Raw genomic sequence first — 25,055 nt, 5'->3', positions numbered from 1 at the left:
TTATTGATAACACTAAAAACATTGTCTCCTTACTTAACAGATCATATACGTCACTGATATATATATATATATATATATATATATCAGTGGTGAGCAGTGACTTCTTTAACTGTGTATGCTGAGTGCCTTCGAAACGAGAGACGATTGTAATACACAGACCACAATGAACGTAGTCATACTGTGGTCACACTTCCAAAACCACATTGAGCTGAATGGCAATGTTGATATTTATCTGAACGCAGCTCAGACAGCGCTTCACATGTGAACAGACATGCACAAATAAACAGCTCAAAATAATGGAGCTGCACTGGAATTCAATTTTCAGAGTCCAGACTGTGCTGTATGGAGCAACTGGAAGAATGTTTTTTTTTTAAACAGTGACAGAGGAGCAGAGGAGGGGACACAATAAGGGACACAACATGAAAAACCTGAATTACAATAAGAAATATAAATTGTCACATGCACAATCTGCCCCGCTCTCACTCTAATTACACACCTGCAGCTAATCACCATCTCATTTGGACTTGTATTTAAGGGGCTGTTTACACGACACCATCTTCAACTGAGAACTGAAGTGTTTTGGCCGTTGATTTACATGACAGCTGTGTTTTGGGTGCCTGAAGATGCAAACTTTTGAAAACGGTTTCAAAGTGCAAGTTTGCACAAAATGCCATGCACATGCCTGTTTCATCGGCATTTAACGGCCTGGCAGCAGAATGCAGCATTTTTAGTTTACATTTTTAGCATTTTCGCAGATTCGTGTGAATGGGGATCGTTTTGACAATGGTGCAGAGGTGGACAGTAACGAAGTAGATTTACTTGAGTACTGTACTTAAGTCCACTTTTACTTGAGTATTATTTTTTTCTGGAAACTTGTTACTTTAACTTCACTACATTTGGAAAAAAAAGAAATTCTACTTTTTTCTTCACTACATTTCTGTCAAGGTCCTTGAGTAGACTGCAGTAGTCAGGGCTTCTATGTTAGTCAGGGCATGTTTTTTTTCGTCTCTAAAACGTGATTCGATTTTTGCGGGTGACAGATAGCCTATCAGTAATCACTCTTGCTGGGTCACGTGTTGCGAAGTTCGGCGATTAGTACGATTTCTCTCTACTAGTGATCTACGAGACCGTATCGTTGTCACAACGTTTGAAAGTTTTGTTTTCATGGCAAATAAGTATTTCTGTTTTGCTCTTTGTTTAAGCAGTATTGCTGTTTGGCAGTTTTATAGCTATGGCTGTGTAGCTGTTTTTTTTTGTTTTTTTTTTCTGATCAGTCTATTTACCGACCACTTGATTCAAATGTGCATGAATGGATAATCATACATGTTTACTGGTTAGGTAGGAGTGTTAAAAAAATGGTGATTATTGTCACAGTTCTGTTAGTTTGGACTTTTAGTTTGTTTCATCACATGTATCCACTGATCTAAATAATGACTTGTCATTCTATATAGATCAGTGCATGTATCCTGTCTCCATGGTCACAAGCATTATGAGTAAGTTTAGTTCAGCTGTGTTTAATTAGCACCTCATTATCTACACTACTTAAAGGGATAGTTCGGCCAAAAATGATATTTAACCCATGATTTACTCACCCTCAAGCCGTTCGAGATGCATATGTCAATCATTTTTCGGACGAACACATTTTCAGTAATTTTAGAAAATGTCTTAGATCTTTCAGTGGTTATAATGTGAAGCTATGGGGTCCACCTCCTTCACTAAATTAGGGGCCGCTATAAGACGACACCATTCTCTCTGCACAGACTTTAAACGCGAACCTGTGATAAACGCTGATGTAGTTCACATGCACATTAAGAATTGGTTCTATAGTTAAGTGCGTTTGAATATATGTGCGCAGGTTTGTAATTCCCTACAAACCAAGCCTAAACAAAGTACTGGTCTTTCCTTATAAATTTGGTACAGACTTTTATTTTATTTTGTCACTTCGGGGTAGGTAAGTGACACGAATTTTCCGGCAACGCTTTATCTGTAGAGTGGTAAAGGGATCCTCCATAGGGAGAGACTAGTTGGCACTTCAGCACTGCGTTGACATCGGGTCCAGGTGAAGGTCCTTCGTCAGATCTGGATACGGCCTGGATACGGCAGGCTGCGGGAAAACCTCGGGATAAACAAAGACACTAAAATTAGCGTAGATGCCATTCTTCTTATGATGTAACGAGTACATCAGGATTTATGGGAAGTGTTCCCGGTTCCAGCTGACCTAATCTATGCAGCCTAACATTGAATTATTGAAGTCTATAATGTATTATGTGAATGCTAGGTCAAAGAGATGTGTCTTTAATCTAGCTTTGAACTGACAGAGTGTGTCTGCTTCCCGGACAATGGTAGGAAGACTGTTCCAAAGTTTTGGTTCTAAATAGGAAAAGGATCTACCGCCAGCAGTCGATTTTGATATTCTAGGTATTATTAACTGGCCGGAATTTTGAGATCGCAATAGACGTGAAGGACTATAATGCTTTAAGAGCTCGCTCAAGTACTGCGGAGCTAAACCATTTAGTGCTTTGTAAGTAATCAGCAATATTTAAAAATTTATGCGATGTTTAATAGGGAGCCAATGCAGTGTTGACAGAACAGGGCTAATATGGTCATACTTCCTGGTTCTGGTAAGAACTCGAGCTGCTGCGTTTTGGACCAGCTGTAATTTGTTTATCAGGGCAACCACCCAGTAGAGCATTACAATAATCTAGCCTTGAGGTCATGAATGCATTAACTAATTGTTCCGAATTTGTCACTGAGAGCATATGGCGTAATTTAGATATATTTTTAAGATGAAAGAATGCGGTTTTACAGATACTAGACACGTGACTTTCAAATGAAAGATTGGTATCAAAGAGCACACCCAGGTTCCTAACCGACGACGAAGACTTAACAGAGCAGCCATCAAGTGTTAGACAGTATTCTAGGTTATTACGTGAGGAAGTTTTTTGTCCAATAATTAGAATCTCTGTTTTTTCAGAATTTAGTTGTAGGAAATTGCTAGTCATCCAATTTTTTATATCACCTATGCATTCCGTTAATTTTGTGAATTGGTAAGTTTCGTTAGGTTTTGAAGAAATATAGAGCTAAGTATCATCAGCATAACAGTGAAAACTAATGCCATGCTTCCTAATGATATCTCCTAATGGTAGCATGTACAGAGTGAACAGCAGCGGTCCTAGTACTGAGCCTTGTGGTACGCCATACTGCACTTGTGATCGATAAGACATCTCTTCATTTACTGCTACAAACTGATAACGGTCAGATAAGCATGATTTTAAACCATGCTAGTGCAATTCCACTAATGCCAACATAATTTTCGAGTCTATTTAAAAGAATGTTGTGGTCAATGGTGTCAAATGCAGCACTTAGATCGAGTAACACTAATAGCGAGATACAACCACGATCGGATGATAGGAGCAAATAATTTGTGACTCTAACGAGAGCTGTCTCGGTACTATGGTATGGTCTAAATCCTGACTGAAAATCTTCACAGATATCATTTCTTTCTAAAAAGGAACATAGTTGTGAGGATACTGCCTTTTCTAGTATCTTTGACAGAAAAGGTAGATTCGAGATCGGCCTGTAATTGACTAATTCTGTAGGATCAAGTTGCGTTTTTTTAACAAGCGGTTTAATCATAGCTAGCTTAAAAGTTTTCGGTACATATCCTAGTGACAAAGATGAATTAATGATATTAAGAAGAGGATCTATGATCTCTGGGACCATCTCTTTCAGTAGCTTAGTCGGTGTAGGGTCTAACATACATGTTGTCGATTTAGATGATTTAATGAGTTTAGTAAATTCTTCCTCTCCTATAGCAACGAATGAATCAAATTTTTCTTCAAGGACACTACAATGCACTGCCTGATGTGATACTGTAGTAGACGGTTGCATAGATATAATTTTCTCCCTGATATTATCAATTTTGTTAGTAAAGAAGTTCATAAAGTCATTACTGCTGTGCTGCTTGGAAACATCTGGGGTTGAAGATTTATTTTTCGTTAGTTTAGCCACAATTTCAAATAAATACCTAGGGTTTTGTTTATTTTCTTCTAATAGGTTTGAAAAATAAGCAGATCTAGCAGCTTTTAAGGCCTTTCTATACGCAATCGAACTGTCTTTCCATGAAATGCGAAATACCTCTAGTTTTGTTTTCCAGTTGCGCTCCATTTTTCTGGCTGCTCTCTTAAGGGCCTGAGTGTGCTCGTTGTACCACGCCGTTGGACTATTTTCTTGAATCTTCTTTAAGCAAAAAGGAGCAACTGTGTCTAAAGTGCTGGAAAAGAGAGAGTTAAAAGTTTCTGTCTCAATATCTAGTTCTTCTAAGCTATCTGGGATGCTGAGATGATGAAACTGATCAGGAAGATTATTGATAAAGCAATCTTTAGTGGCAGAAGTGATAGGTCTAACATATTTGTAACACGGAGTCAGCTTTGCAGCCTTGGCTAAATGAAGTTTACACGAGACTAGATAATGATCTGAGATGTCATCGCTCTGCTGCAGAATTTCAATGGCATCAACAATGATTCCTCAATGATCTTTAAATGCCAATCCCAATGCATCTTTTTCATTATCCACATATATATTAAAATCACCAACAATTAGGACTTTATCTGCAGCCAATACTAACTCTGATAGAAAATCAGCAAATTCTTTGATAAAGTCTGTATGGTGCCCTGGTGGCCTGTATACAGTTGTCACGGTTTACGAATTCACTGTCTCTCTCTCGTCTAGCGTGCTGTTGTGTGTGTGTGTATGTGTGTCTGTGGGCGTGGTCGCTGATCATCATTGATCAGTAGTGCCAGCTGGATTCAATTGTTTGTCCCCTTTATATGTTCAGTAACTGGTGTCTCATGTTGTTAGATCGTTGTTTCCCGGTGTGTTTCCTGTGCCTGTTCCTGTGTTGTGCGTGTGGATTGGATTACCCGTGTCGTCGTTGTGTTCGTCTCCGGATTCGCTGCACTCTGCATTGGATCACCGAGCACCATCACGAGGAATATTCACTGGATCTGAACACCGTCACGAGGGATCATCACTGGATCTGAGCACCAGCACCTGTTGCCCACCGAGTTCCCTGCGTCACTGTTCCATCCAGCATTTGTGTTCGCCCGCCTGTCCTGTTGTGTTGGCAGCCGTCTGTGTTCTATGTTCTGACCAGTGTGCTGAGTACTAATAAAGAGCGTTATTGCATTTACATCCTGTTTCTGTCATTCGTAACAACAGTAGCCAGCACAAATGTTAAACGTGATTTATCATTTACACTAGATAATGTTACATTAAGCAACAACACTTCAAAAGAATTATATTCAAAACAAGTCTTCTCAGTAATTCTGAAGATATTACTATAAATTACAGCAACACCTCCCCCTTTGCCTTTCAGACGAGGTTCATGTTTATAACAGTAATCTTGCGGGGTGGACTCATTTAAAGTAATATAATTGTCTGGTTTTAGCCAGGTTTCTGTCAAACACAGCACATCTAGATTATAGTCTGTAATCATATCATTAACAATAAGTGCTTTTGAAGTAAGGGATTGAATATTCAGCAACCCAAGCTTTATCATTTACTCATCTGTATTATATCTGTTTTTTATTTGTTGAACATCAATTAAATTTTTACCCTTGAATGGGTTTAGGAGTTTTTTGTATGTATCTAATTCGGGGAACAGACACAGTCTCTATATGATGATAGCTAGGTGAAAGAGGCTCTATGTGATGGGATTTATCTGACCTTGGTGACGTGAGACCTTGGTATGTGGAAAACTCAAAGGAAAAACTTCTCAGTTTTAAGCATATCAGGTAAACGTACACTCAGGGCCTACTGAAGTGACTTGAAACGTGCGGCATTATTCAATGTGTTGACGTAATTTTCACTGAAGCAGGAATACAGGGCGGGACATATCAAACAGCTCCTCCCCTTTTTTTAAATAGCCAATAGCTTTTTGTTTATACAGCTCAGTAAGAACCATTCAGCTCAGGAAAGCTGCAGTTTCCTCCTAATCTTGTCCATATCGCTTTAAAATATAGCATACTGTTCAGACTAGGGATGCAGCGATTAACTGATTTCACGATTAACCGCGCTAAAAAAAAGTCACGGTTAATTCATTTTAAAAGCTCCACTACACAGAGTATTTCTGTTGCACGGAACGGAACTGTAAAAACCTGCACAAAACAAAAACAAAGCCTGAATCCGAAATCGCCCCTTATACCCTCAAGGGCATTATTTGAGGGCACAGCCATTTGTAGTGGTGTCCAAAACTATAGTGGATAGTTCATATAATATGATATGAATAAAACACTTTGTCAAATTATAATTGAAAGGATTATTATTGCAGCTTCCATAGACAGTGTATGGAATTTGAATTTAACAAACCACAAATGTAATTTTTATATATATACATACATCTTTATATGCTACTTCATTTAAATGTCTATTTAAATCTCTGAAAACTAAAATAAACATTATGTGGTTGAAAACACTGAATAGTTGTGATATATGAAAAGCACTGAGCGCGTCCGTCTCTGGCTCAGCGCTAGCCAAAGCATGAAAGCACGCTTGAATTTAGCTGTGATGCACTGAACATACTAATCGCACCGGTGTGATCGTATGCGTCAATAGGTTAAAATTAATCATGTTTCGGGGGTGGAGGGGGGACAAACTGAAACTGAGTGCTCCCTTTTGCCCCTCGTGGCGCCAGCCCCAACACTTACATTAAATATCTTCTCAATTTCTTTTCATAATTTTTACTAAAACTTCAAACAAACAAACCAAAATAATAGACATGATTTTCTCAGGCCACATGTAACATTAGATGAATTAATAATAAAAAATTATGGATGAGTTCATTACAGAGCAGAGGTCACCTTTCTTTAATTCCAAAGGAAGAGATGGACTTTTGTCTTTATTATTATTATGTTGAGGTGTATTATTTGGTTACTGTGTCTGATTAATAGTTTCGACTTGACTTTGGGTACTGCAAGAACAAATAATGTATACATTATTTGCTAAAAGGTGAAAATAGGGTGAATTCAGGTCATTTGAGATACTTTTTGCCATTGTGAGGTGACTTCCCATGAAGGTACAAATGTTTATACCTATAAGTTTCACCTTTAGATTTGGTTCTGCAAAAACATGAACAAATAATTAATAAATGATTTGTAAAAATGTGTAAATAGTAGAAGTCTGCATACATACCACAGCCAACGAAGACCAAATGTGTGATCTTTACAGACTGTGGTTATGCGTTAATAATATGTTAACATGAATCGTTTGTGTGAAGTGCTTAAAATTACTAATGAAGCAGTTTTTTTCAGGACATGTGTAAATGTAAAAAATATTACCGGTAATCAATGTGTAATTTCTTTTGAAATCATTTGTAAAAAAAAATTTGTTAAAAAAGTGCATGATCATATGAATTCAAAGACATTTGTAAGCATTTCATTTTACATTCAATGATGATCTGTTAATCACTATGCATCTTTAATAAGTTCATTAGTAAACATTAACAAGCACATTATCTCATATTTATTTCGATGTGAATATATATTAACTAATGATCTGTTAAGCATTATATAACGTTTGTTAATGATTTATTAATGAAAGCTATTAAAAGTGTTACCGGGCCAGTAGCAACCAGGGAGATGAATGATTGAGGTGGAGAAAGTGGAGGTGGAGCCAAAGAGTCGAAGAGCCAGGGTGATGTCGAAGGCCTGGAGGGCCACTGTGGAGCTGCAGGCGGGCATGACCAAGGTGGAGACGTGGGCTTAGCAGACTGGGGCAGATACGGTGGGAGTGAGGAACATGGCGGAACCGGAGGGAAAGAGCTAGAGGGGTGGAGGGTCGAGGCGAAGCTGCTGACTGGGAAGTCCGAGGTGGATGCTGAGCGACAATGGACCAAGGTAGAGCCAGAGGAATGAGGGAGCCTGGCGAAGCCTGAGGGATGACAGTCCAGGCTGGAGCCGAGGGAGTGTTGAGCCAAGGTGAAGCCGATAGATCAGAAGGCCAAGGTGGAGTCCAGGGCTTCAAGGGTTGAGGTGGAGCTGTGGGATCGACTAGCTAAGGCGGAGCTGGAAAGCAGCTGGCAGATCTGCGCAGCAGAGTGGAACCTTTGGAGGAGCTGAGGGGCTGAAGGGAGACAGCAGAGACAAGGCTAAAGAACTGGGTGGCTTAGACAGTGGAGGAGGAAGAGGGAGGCTGGATGGGACCATCCACGTCAATGAAAATTGGTCCTGGGCTTAATCAGTGACGGGATCAGCAGGGTCAGTGTCAAAACCTCCTCATCCAGCTCATTATAAAATAAGTAATCAGTAACCCAGCTCTGTGTCTGTCCTTCAGAGGTGTGTGTGTGTTCCAGGCTCTAATCCATTCCAACAGACTCCACCAATATGCCCTCGACGACATATGATGTAGCCAGCTCGCTCACCTTCACAGACTCCACATTGGACTCGGGCTCTGTGATGAAATCGGACTCTGCAATCACTCTGGTTCTGTTGTCATGGCGGGCTCGGGCTCGGGCTTGGGCTCTGAGTCAACGGAGGGCCTCTGGCATTTCCGCTGCGGGCATGGCTGACGGCTGGCTGGGCACTGGTTCTGCAGTGGGGCTTCAGTGGGGCAGACAGTGAATGCTGAGTTATTCTGCACCAGCAACTACTCCACATATACAGCGAAGTTCCCTCGAGGACAGGCAGACGTGCCTTCGACGGCTCGCTAAACCCGGTGTGGAAGAAAACACAAAGCGAGCAGTCAGGATAGTGTGTGAGGCATGCCAGATTGAGAAAGTCCATCGTGTGATCCTCAAGGGAGAGATTCCCCCGGCTGCAGCAGGAGGAGCTGAACAGCTGCAGGCATGTGCATGTTTATATTTCACAGATGAAACAATCCAATATGTGTTCTTTCTTTCTGTCACGGGTGGCTTGTGAAGAGAATCCAAAAGAATGATGCGTTACGCAGAATGACAATAAGAGGAAGAGTAGCTTATTTCAATGAAATACAACAAACTAAGGCAGACAGAAAGCTTAAATACACAAGGAAGGGTAATCAACAGAACAAGGAACAGGTGAGGACTAAATAGAAACTATGAAAACTAATGAACGAACTCAGGCAATGGCAATGAAAAGACTTGGGGGCTGTTTACACGACACCATTTTTAACTAAAAACGTAAAACTTTTTTTGTTTCGTGGCCATTCGTTTACACGACAACAGCGTTTTGGGTGCCTGAAAACGCAAACTTTTGAAAACGGGTTTCAAAGTGTAAGTTTTTGAAAACGGTCTTCGTGTAAACAACAAAAACGTGAATCTCTGAAGACGATGATGTCATCCACATGCAAATTACGTGTTCAGTCTATAGTGTTTCATCGCCATCTAATGGTCTGGCAGCAGAATAGAACGTTTTTGCGGATCTGTGTGAATGGGGATCGTTTCCTCAATGGAAAAACTTCTCCGTTTTAAGCAAATTGTTGTCGTGTAAACGTGCCCTAAAACTAAAAAAAGACAGTGAAAACTAAACATGACCATGGCACTCGTGATATTTCCTGCACTAAGGGAAAAGAGACTGTTTTAAAGACTGTTTTAACTTAACAGTATACTTCACGTTACATCATTTTAAAAATAAAATTGTCAGTTAGTTTGTCTATTTTCACTTTGCCAACGAAAATACATCCAAACTGTCATAATTGAAGAAAGCAGACACGATGGAATCAACAAGACTTTTAATGATGATACTTAATGAGGATAACAACTCAGAAACGTATAAGGCAACGTAAAGAATCCACACAGGTAACTTAACTTGATAATCAGTCTTTATGTATATCTTGCAGGTCTTCAGGACAGATTAGGATCCCGAGGCTGCCGAGCAGATGAAGAGGGCGAGGAAGAGGATGACAGACAAGACAGGTTGACAGGTAAGTAGTTAGATTAGTCACCGTAAATATGAGCAATGAGACCAGACAATGGTGTGAATGTGAGAGTGGTTTAAATAATAGTTCTTGATTGGTGACAGCAGTTGAAGATGGTTAGTATTCCTGGGAAAGGGAACCAGTGAAAGGAGCTTAGGAGTCTAGCACTGAGGGATTGGATGGAGTGGTGACACAAACAAAACCACAACAGAACAGTTGCGTGGCAAACGAGCAGCACAGCTGTGTTTTGTTCTTAAATGAAGCAGTGTTTGAATGAATCAGTTGAGTGAATGATTTAGTGACTCACTCATTAACAAGTCGCTTCTTTCATTCCTGAAGGAATCTGTGTGCTTGAACAAATCAGCTGAGTGAATGATTCAGTGACTAATACATTCGGAAACGAAACAAGCAGCTTTATGAATGAGTGTTTTTGAAAGAATCATTTGAATAAATGATTCACTAATAAAGTACAGTCACTTGCCGTCAACTGTCATAATGAGGAAACTTGCTAAAAGGATCACTAAAACGGTGTTGTACAAATATATATATATACTTTTCGAAAGGAAAAAAAAACTGTTCAGGAAACTAATATTTGAATATTGACAGTATTTACACTTTACTTTTATTATTCCCATCTATCCATCAGTCCATCCTTCCATCTATCCCTCTGATTCCTCTAATTCAGCACGACCTTTTACCTACTGCTATCTTTTATACCACCCATGAACTTTCTTTTAATACCCTCTCATGCATGGAGTCATATTTCAGCTCTATATTCTGGAGAGTGTTTAATGAATTCCTAATGGTCTCTGATTTACATCATGGACTGCATAGTCTCATATTCCTTTAATTTATCTTCCTCCACTCTTCTTGGATTGCTTGGAATGCTCATCACGCATTCCTGGGTCATGGCTGGGCTGCAATGCTTGATACTTACCTCCTAAGATGAATCCTTCACAACACAGCCCTGGGCATGTCCATTCTCTCTGCCCATACTATGAGCTCTCAGCCTGGGGTGCACCTGTAGGCCCACCTGTAGGCGTGTCTGTTAACTGCATCCCTTGCATTAGATTCAGTTTAGATCATTTGCATGAGCTCTAGACATGTAAGATCAACGTGACTTCTGTTTGGGTCCTTTTGTCAAAATCCAGCGTAATTTGCACGCCGGGGAAAAACAACTTCAGCTGCGATAAAAGGGCTTATAATTAATTATTCATGTGGTTATAAATGTAGGAGCATGGGCTAATGGCCTATGTGGCATTATATAATAAAATACTATAATTATGTTTTAAGAATATTTTATAGTTCATTATACATGCCGGAAACCGATGATGAATTTCAGAATTATTGCAGACCATGAATTTCTTTATTTCCGTCTGTCCATGCTCTATATAATCATTGCGGAAAATGTACTTTACAAAACCGTAATTAGAATATAATTGTTTTTGGGTCTAGATGGGCACAAGTGAATTAGAATTTGCTGAATCGTACCCAGATTTATTAGTTTTCCTGTTTTATAGGCTGCTCTTTTGACACAGCGACTCACGATATGCAGAGAATGTAATCTTGCGTGAAAATGACTATTAAGATTGTGTCAAAACAGTCTTTTTTTTTAGCCTCTCTTTCATAAGATTGCAAGTTAATACATCAGACTCAGCAACAGAGCGGAGGGAAAAGACAGCGAAATGAACATGAGCTAAAATAGCACCCAGGGGAGACGTTCGTTCGCCTCTGTTCTGCATTAACAAACTTGGCTGTTTCCAAGTAAGAGAAGGAGGGGGAAGAGGAAGCTGCTTGAGATTCTGGAGGAGTAGTCCCTGCAATCACCTCCATCTTTCCGCCGCTCTCCTCCGCCTGGCCAACCTGTGCCTTAAACACAAAGAGCATTATGCATGAGCCCCAGAAGGTCTCTGAACATGCTCCATCCTGCCATCCCTCTGCCCAACCTTCACACAATGTCACAGCCGTTCCTTAGAAAAAAACATTCCATTCCTACCATTCACATCATAGCGAAGCAATTTACTTAATCAGAATCTCAATTACATTCAATTTAAATTTTCACTCAGAAACTGCTAGTAAATTTAACTAATAATTACAACAACAAAAAAACAAACAAAAAAATACAAGTAACACGGTGAATTAAAAGTGTCATTTTTTTTTTTTTTTTTTTTCCTTTTTTTTTAAAGGCAGAAAGACTGGCATAGTATTTTATTTTATTTGCAACTTCGAAAAAAAAAATATATTTTTTTACAGTCTATATGAAACAATATAAACACTGTATTTCTGATGTTTAACAGACCATGATATTATCATTTTATATTGTACATATTTAAAAAAGGCATTACATTTGTATATGTCCTAAATAAATCCCTTTTCTTGTAGATATGTATATATGAAGAGTTCAGATGCAAAAGCCTCTAAGTGCCATCTGAAATTTTCTTCTAGAATGATCATTTTTATCAAGCTTGTATATTTAAGTTCAGTAATTTCACTTAAATAGCACTGAAAATTACCTATTAATTGTCATTTAAGTGAAACTACTGAACTTAAATATACTGTACGAGCTTGATAAAATGATCATTCTAGAAGAAAATTTCAGATGGCGCTTATAGATATATATATATAAACAGTATTACCATGATCACATATGTTAAAAAACAGTGCATTTGGTTTGTTAGAATACATTTCTCACAAAAGTTGCAGACAGAAACTCAACTTTCATTCCACCACTCTTTTGTCTCAGGTTTTACACAAAGCAGTCATCACAAGATTCACAGTTTTATTCACCAACTGGCAAGCCTTCACATTTTTAATATATTCAAAATATTTAACACAGTCTCGAGAAATTCATCACTTAAAAAAAAAAAAAAATCTCACATTGGTGTCTAGAATGAAATACTTCATGTCAAGTTGGAACCAATGAGACATATTATAATCGTTATATATATACACTTTATTTCACAGTCCTGTTCCCCATGTTCAAACAATGTACTTAATATAGTAATTACAATAACTGGGTAATAGGTTCTAACCCTGAACCTACTTCTAAACCTAACCTTAACCCATGTAGTTACCTTATATTAACTAGAATACTTTCTTAGGTAACACGGTGTAAGTGCACGTACTGCAATAAAGTGCAACCAATATTTTAATATACTTTACATAAATTATTTCATGGTTGATAAGTGATAAGTTGAACGTTTCAGTTACACCATCATTAGCATCAGATTTGAGGGGTCAAACTTCTTATATATTCTATAAGAAGAGAAAAATCATCCAGACCTTCCAAACAGCTGTCCTCAGGAGTGCTACACACAAAAAAACAAAAAACAATAAGTAAAACTTACTTAATTTCCACTTAGTCATTTTAAGTTTATTTTGCAATACTCTGTTTTAAGTACATTACACAATATCTACACAATATAAATTATGTAGTACCCACCTGAACTCAATACTTGGTACGCAATAACGGTAACATTCGATGGATCATTTTTGAATATGAATGTGTCATTTTGAGAAGAAAATGAACTCTAGATGTCATAAAACAGTAAGTTACTAAGCCTAAAATAATAATAATAAAAAACAACTATAGAGTAAATACAGTGCAATAGATGCCCCAGTGCATGATTGGAACACCAGTATCAAAAAAGTTGAGTAGGTTTTACTTAATTTACTAACGTTGATATTTATGCTTTGATTTCTACAAACTTGAACTGACTGCTAATATAGAATAAAAAATAAAAAATGTATATATTTTTTTTATTCTTGCCTGAACATAACATAACACGTCAAACTCAGGGATATTCATAGGATAATCAAAGGGAGGAAACAAGAAACAGGAATAGCAAATTAATCAAACAATGAATCACCAAACTCATACAAACATGAAAACCAAAGAAACAGAAAGGGGATACAGCAAACAATGCAAAACCAACTTAAAGTCCATGAAAACGAAATTCAAGCTCAGACATAACGTGACACCCAGGGTGTCACTTTGAATTCAGAGGATCACTTGCGGTGTGTGTTTGAACAAATATTGGTTTTGTGTCAAGAATCCACTTGAAAGTTGGATATGTTAATCTCATTGCTAATGGCCCTCTGAAAGGTTTCTTAATATTCTCTCCTCAGCCCACTACAACAGAGCCTGTCTCCACAAGGTTAATTAGTTGCAGGTCCCCCGAGGGCCCATAAGTGATGAGAGCTTAAGATAGTGAAAGAGGTTCCTCGGCTCATAGCGACATAACAAGGTTAATGGGTCTCTTATATCTTTCATCCATGCCAACCTGCACTACTGCCCACTTTGTCCACATGCTGAGCCTGGGAACGCCATGGTATTATAAATAATCCCCCCCAATGCAACACCAGCCATTATGTTACTTTGAGATGTACAATCATAAATAAGCATGCTCTTTTGTCTAGTTCTCAAACACTAAAGCAGCAGGTTCTGTGCTCTATAGCAAGAGCAACATCTGGTTTTGAAACAGATGATTTTCTCAATGTTATTTTACTCAATGTGCAGTCTGTTCCACAAACAGCTGTTCCTCATTTAAACAAGGTGAATAACTTACTCAGAAACAACAAAGAAGATGCACATAAAAGGAAACTGAAGATTACATATTTGGGTCAATGATGTGATCCTTTTTTTTGTCATTTTTGTGAATTCATTCCAATACACATTAGAAATTGAAGATATATATAGCCTACAGTGACTTGAATATGCATGTTCTATGTTGATTCATTTTGATAATTTTGTGGGGTATCAAATCAAACATGTCAGGATGATACAACTTACCTGACAGCATCAAATGAGAAAATAAATTAGAAAAAAAAACATTAGTAGAAGAATTTAATTATTGAAAAGAAAACAGGTAATCAGATACAGTATTTTTAACATTATAACATTAGCATTTCAAATTAAAGCTAAATATTTCTTAAAGAACTTTAAAGAACCCCCCCCCCCCCTCTCTCTCTCTCTTCATATATATATATATGAGATGTGACGTGAACATGTGACGTATGTATATATATATTTGGAGATGGAGATTTGCTGACTGACCATATGGTTCTCCAGAAAAAAGATCCATATACATAGTGTATATATATATATATATATATATATATATATATATATATATATATATATATATATATACTATGTATATGGATCTTTTTTCTGGAGAACCATATGGTCAGTCAGCAAATATAAGAGAATATAAGAGTGACAACAAAAGTAAAAAAACATACTCGTATTAAATCTGAATCGGGTGATCACGGGTTGTCATTCAGTTGTTACTCAATTTGCTGACAATTCCCTTATGTTATTCCATTTGGTCACATGACATTGTGTCTCCCAGCATGTGACGATGATTAAACTTATCTCTCTATTTACTGGGTACGTTTACACGACAACAATATGCTTAAAACGGAGATGTTTTTCCCTTGAATTTTCCGCATACAGACGACACTATTTTCAAAACAATCCCCATTCACGCGGATATGCGAAAACGTCTAAAAACCCTGTATTCTGCTCCCAGGCCATTAGATGGCGATGAAACACTATAGATCGAACACGTAATATGCCTGTGCATGATGTCATTGTTTTCAGAGATTCGCGTTTTTGTTGTTTACACAGAGACGTGCACTTTGAAACCCGTTTTCAAAAGTTTGCGTTTTCAGGCACCCAAAACGCTGTTGTCGTGTAAATGAACGGCCAAAACGCATCAAAAGTTTTACGTTTTCAGTTGAAAACTGCATCGTGTAAACTCGCCATTTTTGACTGCTTTAATACCTTTATTAAAGGTTTCTTCTATTCTTCAAACATCAGGGTCAGATTATTATTCATCTCTGCCAGAGGAGTACATGGATGAGAGTAAATTATTCCAATGATTAAGCTGAGAACCTGAAGCATGTGGGAGATTTTAGCCCTTCGTCATGTTTATGTATGTATGTATACCACACACACAGGGGCCTTGAGTAAACAACATCCCCAGATACTCCCTTTTCCTCTTTAAAATTCCAGATCAGTGTTCGAATTATACCAAAGCTTCTGGGTGCTACATAAAATCACTGAGTCATTCACTGTCATATTCTGTTGTTCTGCTTGGATTACTAAACTCATAACTACTAAACTAATTTGCACAAAAGCAAAAATGTACATTAAGAACTCCTTTCAACAGATTTGGGAGGGTGATGGTAAGATGGAGAGATGGTATGCTTTGTTTAGTGGAGCAGAAATTGTCAGAATTTAAAAGTGTGAGAAAGGCTGGTAAGTGTGCAAAGCCTGAGCATAAGTTGTATATCGTTGGATCCTCATATGCACTTCTAAGCTTTCATTTGTGCTTTAATGCAGGGGAATGTGCAAGACAGCAGGTGATGTGCTCTGTAGCAGCTTTGAAGTTGAATATTGTTTCAATGAATAAACAGGAAAATTGAGCTACAGAAATGTTAATGCCATTCATTTGATTCAATTAAGTTTTTAAAAGTGTGACTATCCATCCAAAATGAATGTGTAAATAAAACTGAATCTTACTATCAATCAAATAGGCGTTTTTAGTCAAAAGGCAATGCAAGACTAAATGGAAACCAAGAAATTGGATGTTGAACAGAACGTCTGAGTCACATCAACAAAAAGCAATATACCCATTCTGCACATTGTGCCTTTTGAATTCTCCTGTGGGTATGTGTTTAGCAGCTCTGCCATGGTAAAGATTGAATTTGTTTACATGGATTGGCAGGCCTATAATACTTCTATGCAGCTGGTTGAACCATTGGTGTTGAATATAAATGCACGCTGCTCTTGCATACGATACACTGCCGTATTAAATCACATCTAGTGGCTGAACATGAGTTTGAAATCAATGCCCTGGCGGCAATGAGAGTGATTTAACGTGCTCTTCTAAAAGATCTGGCAACGGAGATTAATGATCGTGTGACATCGTCAATGCGTTCAACATCAGTCGGTCGTATTCGTTTTGTCCTTTCAGAATGTGCATCTCCTGTCACTCAGAAACAGAGGTGAAAGGACTGTTATCCATGCTTGGAAACTCAAATCAGTGTTGATCTCGTCAATGAAAGTACTGATCAAAATGTCTGTTGACAAAGGCCCCGTTTACACCTGTGTTTTCTGTGATTGGATCACTTAACCGCATTAAAATCAGCGTGAAATGTAAGCTGTGATTGTCTTTTCTTCTCTATTGTGACGTATATCCGAGTGAAACTTCTTCTCGAACAAGAAAAGATGTAGGGCGTGACTTGATTTTGATCATCGGGAATTGATTGGATTGTTTTGGTTTGCTATTGCCGTGATGTCATGTGAGTGACAGGTTGCCCTGCCCTATGAGAAGAGATCATAGAAGAGATGTCAATGAAAGCTCTAGCATTAAGTTCTGCCAGGAAGACTTAATTGTTACGTCACTCTACTTTTTATCTATCCAATCACATTCCAACACTTGTGGTATAAAAGATCGGTACTTACGCATGTTTGAGTTCGCAGATGCTGACGCTTCAATTCACCACCATCCTCCCCACCTCCTCCAAATTGAATCCTTCCCTCCATCCTCCTCACCACCACCACCAGGATGGTCCCTTCCATACCTCACGGGGGTCGGCTGCGCCCCTGCCTTGATCTTCAGGCAGGATATGCAGAGTCCGGACCCTCAGATTGCGAGCTACGGACGGGGCCTACGCCAAAGAACTTTATTGCTTGCTGGGTTGCTAATAAATGGATAATTGTCACAGTATTTATTCTCCTGAGTCTTTCTGGTAGAACTGGAAGTTATTTTGATTATATATTATGATGTGCACAGATCAATAATTTATAAGAAAATTCTGCAATATTCAATAAAAATACAAGAATTGTCCATTTTGATTTCATAGTGACTTTAAAAGCAAGGTGTGAAAAGCAATATCCTTAACAATCTCTAAAGATGATTCAATTTAGAACCAATTTTCATTTTTGTGAATTCATAAGAATTCGTACAATCTCATAATACATTTTTTTTTAAGATCTGCTTACGGTTGGTCTTAGCGTTGGACATTCATGCTTATATTTTTTCTCTCTAAAAATCGTGTGCTTTAGTACAAATCAAATCGTACAAATCCGCCATCAATTTGCGCATTTGAGAGAGAACACAAAAGGTTTGCGAGCAAATGCAAGGTTTCTCAGGGAAACACAACAATTTTGTGAAAGAAAAGCAAATTTAATTAAAATATATATATATTTTTTTATTTTCACATCACCATGTCCTCTAGGAGCTCTGTAGTTTTCTCATGAAATTGGGTTTGGATAAATTATAAATAACCTCTAAAGCATGAAGAATTCTTAAAACAATAACTTGTCTAAAGTAGCTAATACTTCAGCATGCATATTATTTCAGGTGCTCAGATTTCACACAAAGGACTTGCTTTATTTTTTGTGTTCATAAATCTGTTATGTACTTGATACACATTTAAATAAATAAATGTTTACGTACTTTTTTTTAAATGTTTGCAATGTTTATTTTCAAATTAGTCTGTCACAGTTTGACACATTCCATCATTTTCTTCTTTTATTACATTTTCTTCTTAGTAAATTATCCTATTTTATATTATGTATACATTTATATTGATTTAGACGTATATATATGTATATATGTATATATATATATATATACAGTGGGGAGAACAAGTATTTGATACACTGCCGATTTTGCAGGCTTTCCTACTTACAAAGCATGTAGAGGTCTGTAATTTTTATCATAGGTACACTTCAACTGTGAGAGACGGAATCTAAAACAAAAATCCAGAAAATCACCTTGTATGATTTTTAAATAATTAATTAGCATTTTATTGCATGACATAAGTATTTGATCACCTACCAACCAGTAAGAATTCCGGCTCTCACAGACCTGTTAGTTTTTCTTTAAGAAGCCCTTCTGTTCTCCACTCATTACCTGTATTAACTGCACCTGTTTGAACTCGTTACCTGTATAAAAGACACCTGTCCACACACTCAATCAAACAGACTCCAACCTCTCCACAATGGCCAAGACCAGAGAGCTGTGTAAGGACATCAGGGATAAAATTGTAGACCTGCACAAGGCTGGGATGGGCTACAGGACTATAGGCAAGCAGCTTGATGAGAAGGCATCAACTGCTGGCGCAATTATTAGAAAATGGAAGAAGTTCAAGATGATGGTCAATCTCCCTCGGTCTGGGGCACCATGCAAGATCTCAGCTCGTGGGGCATCAATGATCATGAGGAAGGTGAGGGATCAGCCCAGAACTACACGGCAGGACCTGGTCAATGACCTGAAGAGAGCTGGGACCACAGTCTCAAAGAAAACCATTAGGAACACACTACGCCGTCATGGATTAAAATCCTGCAGGCCACGCAAGGTCCTCCTGCTCAAGCCAGCGCATGTCCAGGCCCGTCTGAACTTTGCCAATGACCATCTGGATGATCCAGAGGAGGAATGAGAGAAGGTCATGTGGTCTGATGAGACAAAAATAGAGCTTTTTGGTCTAAACTCCACTCGCCGTGTTTGGGGGAAGAAGAAGGATGAGTACAACCCCAAGAATACCATCCCAACCATGAAGCGTGGAGGTGGAAACATCATTCTTTGGGGATATTTTTCTGCAAAGGGGACAGAACGACTGCACCGTATTGAGGGGGGGATGGATGGGGCCATGTATCGCGAGATCTTGGCCAACAACCTCCTTCCCTCAGTAAGAGCATTGAAGATGGGTCGTGGCTTGGTCTTCCAGCATGACAACGACCCGAAACACACAGCCAGGGCAACTATAAGGAGTGACTCCGTAAGAAGCATCTCAAGGTCCTGGACTGAGCCAGTCTCCAGACCTGAACCCAATAGAAAATCTTTGGAGGGAGCTGAAAGTCCTTATTGCCCAGCAACAGCCCCGAAACCTGAAGGATCTTGAGAAGGTCTGTATGGAGGAGTGGGCCAAAATCCCTGCTGCAGTGTGTGCAAACCTGGTCAAGAACTACAGGAAACGTATGATCTCTGTAATTGCAAACAAAGGTTTCTGTACCAAATATTAAGTTCTGCTTTTCTGATGTATCAAATACTTATGTCATGCAATAAAATGCAAATGAATCACTTAAAAATCATACAATGTGATTTTCTGGATTTTTGTTTTAGATTCCGTCACTCACAGTTGAAGAGTACCTAAAAATTACAGACTTCTACATGCTTTGTAAGTGGGAAAACCTGCAAAATCGGCAGTGTATCAAACACTTGTTCTCCCCACTGTATATATCATCATATAATAATAAAAATATTATATTACTAAAATTAATATAGAATACCAAACAAATGTAAAGGACAAGTTGTTCAAAGTAAAAATATATAAGTTAAAATGTGAAAATTGGCAATGAGAGGGGTGTGATTTTTCCCTCAAATTGTGAGTTTATGCTTTCTACTAAGTCTGAGCTGTTGACTCAGCAGTTGCATGCATTCATTCAGCTCTTTGCATCATACTGCATTTTCATGAATAAAACAAGGCTTTCTTACAGCCGTCTAATGCCACAAAAACTGGTGAGCAAACATGTCATGAAATTGAATGTGAACTCAAGGCCGTTTGCAGATTATAACTGCATTTTATATACATGCAGTACCTCAGAAATATTCACAGCCCTCGGTGCTAACTCTGGTAATACTCTAAAAGAAAAATCACCACGGCATTAAAAGGAACCACATCCCGCGCCGCACAGATGGAGTGTGCCACCGCTTCCTATTCCTTTTAGTGGGAGACGTACTGCCAACATAGTAAAATGAAATGGCCTTATTTGCATTGAGCTGGAGGAGAATAGCTTTTAAAGTGGGTTAGGGTGAAGGGGAACAGAAAAGACTTCAGAACTGGTTTGTGGAGAAAAAAGAGAGAGTCAGAGAGAGGTAAGAGGCTTAGCGTGCTTCGGGGCTTCGGTGTTTGGAGAACCAGACTGTGAAAGGAAGGTAAATTAGGCATCACTCGCTCTTTTTCCCTCTTTCTCTTTTAGCTAATGAGGCCAATAGTTCCTATAGCTGTCAGAGTCACACTGATGTCCAATGAGGGGGCCAGATGTTCTCGCTTTCGCAGTGCGTGTGCATGCATCTACTGTACCTGCGCATAGTGGTTAAACACATTGATCATAGAGAGAGGCTCATGCAGGAAAGCTTTGTTGGCTCCAACTGGGCTGCTTGTATATGGAACGGGCCCCATCGTCCTCAGGCAGGCATTGGCTTTGGATATTTGACGCTTTTAGGCCCAGATGAGGAGGAACTGAATGCAGAAACTACTACTTATGAAATAATTCACAAGCCCTTGCACCCCTCACTCATAGTGTTGAAAGCAAAGGAGGTGTTATCACTGCACCGCAACATCTGGGGCTTTCACGTCTCGAGGGAAGTTGGACGTGTAATACATTCTCTACAAAAAGAACATAGCTGGAAGATTCTCGGACGGCTTCTGAAACAAGAAAAAGACTGGAGAAACATTTGAAACAGAGCCTGTGCCGCAACACCACAGTCTTAGAATGACACGGGATCTGGAACAATAGCCCGAAACGATGGAAATCGTGAGGTCCAACCGCTGTACTGGAAAAGTTTGCGTTCTGAACACTTTCGAATTTAAATACCAAACGCGTCTGTGGAAAATGTGACCGCAGCATAAATGTTTGTATAAGCCCTGCTTATCAATGCGGCATGAGAAGCAAAAAGCTTTGTTCTGTGGGCTGAGGAGAATCCTCGTCCTTTATTAAACATCTAAGTTCAGGTCAGCTTCATTATCATAATACAGAGCTCTTATACCATGAAACAAACATCCTCCCTCAAAAAGACAGCTTGGTCAACAGATTGGGATATTGTGCATTGTGTGCAAGTTTTGTTTGTGTACGACGGCTGGATTTTAAAAAGGTGAAAGGTAAAGAATACTCAAGACAAAGAAAATATGGATCTATTCCCATTAAAAAGTAGCTGGAAAAAGATGGGCAAGCAAAATATAGGTATGAAATATAGGTAGATGGGGAAATAAATCAACCTAGGCTCATAAACGCAGTTTCCAGCTGAAATGAACACAATATGCAGTAAAACACCAACAACTTTTATTCCTTTTCACACAAAAATTGTGATTAGTTTATTTTCAGAGTTATTTTCACACAGTTCCTTGCACATACTGTATTGTATGACATTAAACACTTTTACAGTGCTATGCATAAGTTTAGACACCCATGCTAAAGTTGACTAAAAAGAGGAATAAAAAATCATCTTTTGGAAATTGAACTTAATGCCTTAATTTAAAAAATTAGGAAAAATCCAACCTTTAAGGACACCAGTTTTCTTTGTGAATGAATAATGTATCGTAAATAAATAAATGTTCTTCCTTAAAATACAGGGTGCATAAGTCTGGACACCCCTATGTTAAATTCCCATAGAGGCAGGCAGATTTTTATTTTTAAAGACCAGTTACTTCATGGATCCAGGATACTATGCATCCTGATAAAATTCCCTTGGCCTTTGGAATTAAAATAGCCCCACATCATCACATAGCCTTCACCATACCTAGAGATTGGCATGGTTTTATTTCAGTTAGCCTAATAGCTGGTTTGATTTGCATTGAGAGATGATCTTATGGAAAGTACTCATGCCAATCTCTAAGTATGGTGAAGGCTATGTGATGATGTGGGGCTATTTTAATTCCAAAGGTCAAGGGAACTTTATCAGGATGCATAGTATCCTGGATCCATGAAGTAACTGGCCTTTAAAAATAAAAATCTGCCTGCCTCTATGGGAATTTAACATGGGGTGTCCAGACTTATGCACCCTGTATTTTAAGGAAGAACATTTATTTATTTACGATACATTATTCATTCACAAAGAAAATTGGTGTCCTTAAAGGTTGGATTTTTCCTAATTTTTTTAAATTAAGGCATTAAGTTCAATTTCCAAAAGATGATTTTTTATTCCTCTTTTTAGTCAACTTTAGCATGGGTGTCTAAACTTATGCATAGCACTGTATATTAGTAAATGATTTGTAAACTAATATATTTTCAGGTTTGCAAAACATAACCAGCTCTATAGCTTTTCTGACATAGTAAACTTGCTCCGTAGCTCATCTGGTTCAGCTTTACACTGATTAATATATGTATTTATTCTAATGTGGAGTCGGAATCACAATAAAAGAGCTCAAAGACTTGTGGAAGCAATCTAAAATGGCATGGTTGCTTCAGCCGATGTTTATCTAATGTCAATCTAATGTTTGCTTTTTGGTTAGGTTTAGAATAAGGTTTAATGTTGGCGGTGTACGTTATATTCAAACACGATAGAGCATAAACTTTTTTGCCACTCACCGGATATCCCAGACAGCAACATAGTGTCTGTCCAGATCCGGCCCACATCTGGGCCGTGTGGAATCCATGTGTACCAGATGTGGGCCGGATCTGTTGCTGTCTGGGATTTAATTTCTAAACTACCAAAATACATACAACAACCAACAAAATAAAACATTGCCAGATTCACACTCATCTGTTTCGGATAAAACTGAACTAGCGTCACTCACTGGACATTTCACTTTGAAAGAATCAAGAATCAACGTTTTTGCAGAAATGTCGCCAAAGGCACGGTTTTCCAATTAGCTTTGAAATAAATGCACGCTTTTTAAAAATGGCTTTTCTGCCATTGTAAAATGTCGATATGTCCTGAGCTGCATGTTTTGGTTTGAATGTATTGAAGGGGCAGAGGCTTGTTTATGTGACCGTAGTGTAAAAAAAAAAAAGCAAAATAAATAAGGTTGGGAGGGAGAGATGCTTTCATGTTCTTCAGGAGTAGTTCATCATCCTCTCTGAATGGGTTTCTGCTGACACACATCAGTTTGAAGCAAATGTCTCTCTGTCATAATCACAGCTTTTTATGATCATTTTGCCCTTCCTGCCCTTTCACGGTGTCAGAGAGTAATGAGTGCTTTTAGAGAATGGAGAAGAGAAAAGATAGATAGGATAGATAGATTGTGTGTATTTGTGAGAGACAATCCAACCTCCTCACTTTGATCAACACCAAGGAAACACACCACCATGTTTGGGACCTGATATGGAGCCGATCCAACCCTTCAAACCTCCATCATGGAATCCCCAAAAAGATCTTTTTGTGTGTTGATTCCTTTATCTGTTGTGTTGTTTGACATTTGATTAGTAGAGACATGATGTAAGGATTTGGCATTGAATAGTATGCAAATGACAAAGGCACACTAAAGACTGCAGGCACACACTAGATTGAATATTAAAACAAGATCAAACAAATAAAATCAGACAAAAACTTAATTCTTACATGTCTATATATATATAAATATGTCTTACATTTCTATTACATTTGTCTATATAGGCATATATGTCTATATTTTATCTGTATGATTATAATAAAAGAATAATGACAAACCGAATACATTAAAGAGCACACTTTTTGGCAATAATTATAAAACAACAAACACACACACACATATATATATATATATATATATATATATATATATATATATATATATATATATATATATATATTAGGGCTGTCAAAAGATTAATCGCGATTAATCGCATCCAAAATAAAAGTTTGTGTTCACATAATATATGTGTGTGTGTACTGTGTATAATTATTTTGTATATATAAATACACACACATGCATGTATATTATTTTGGATGCGATTAATCGCGATTAATCTTTTGACAGCCCTAATATATATTAAAGATATAGGCTGGCATTTTAATTTCAGGCATATAATAACATTTTATATTATATTTTATTATTCAAAAGCTGTTCGCATTTTATCTCATAACAATGTTAAGGTAAATTATAATATTACATTACATAATATATATACATTCATGTTTTTACATGTTGATGTATTTATAAAGCACATTTTTTGCTAATAATTATTAACAAATCAAGATGAAGATATATGCCGCTATTCCCACTTTTTTGGCAATACTTTTTGCCAATGCTAATACAAGATCACTTTTTAGCAATACTAAACCAAAATAAATGAACAACCAAAATAAATAGAAAAATATTATTGAATATTTATAGATTTTTATATGCCGTCATATTGTGGATGGATGGGGGTGTATTTAATTATATTCATAGCCTATATTTTAGCCTACAAAATTCCATTTTTAAAATGTTCTTAAATAACAATGTTT

The sequence above is a fragment of the Squalius cephalus genome, assembly GCF_949319135.1.
Source record: "Squalius cephalus genome assembly, chromosome: 22".
NCBI classification, from domain to species: Eukaryota; Metazoa; Chordata; class Actinopteri; order Cypriniformes; family Leuciscidae; genus Squalius; species Squalius cephalus.
The sequence above is the reverse complement of the archived record's forward strand: the minus strand, read 5'-3'. Positions refer to the sequence as shown.